The sequence below is a fragment of the Solea solea genome, chromosome 8 (genome assembly GCF_958295425.1).
Source record: "Solea solea chromosome 8, fSolSol10.1, whole genome shotgun sequence".
Lineage (NCBI taxonomy): Eukaryota > Metazoa > Chordata > Actinopteri > Pleuronectiformes > Soleidae > Solea > Solea solea.
Genome location: NC_081141.1, coordinates 4,260,603 through 4,261,013, shown reverse-complemented (window position 1 = coordinate 4,261,013; position 411 = coordinate 4,260,603).

The window sequence follows — 411 nt, the reverse complement described above, 5'->3', positions numbered from 1 at the left end:
GTTTGTTTCTTTCTCATCTCGTGCTTTTAAAATGTGAAACATGATGGTTGTTTGTGTAGCAGTGTGATCATGTTTCTACAGTGATTTCATGTTACATTTATGTGATCAGTGCCACTGTGTCTGCTCCCCGGTGACAATTATGTCGTGTCTGACGAAGACGAGGAGGAGGAGTAGACTCAAGTCAGACAGCCACTCGTGGTATATAATATATTGGCGGTCACGGACGACAAGCTCTGACGACCAAAGTTACATTGATCCTGTGGGAAATTGTAAGACACACTTTTGGTCCTTTTCCACTATGGTCCCGCTTCGCCTCGACACGGCACGACACAGCACGACACTGCACGACACGGTTTAGGCTGCATCTAAAAAAAAAATATTGTATGTTAAATATATGTTAAAATATATATT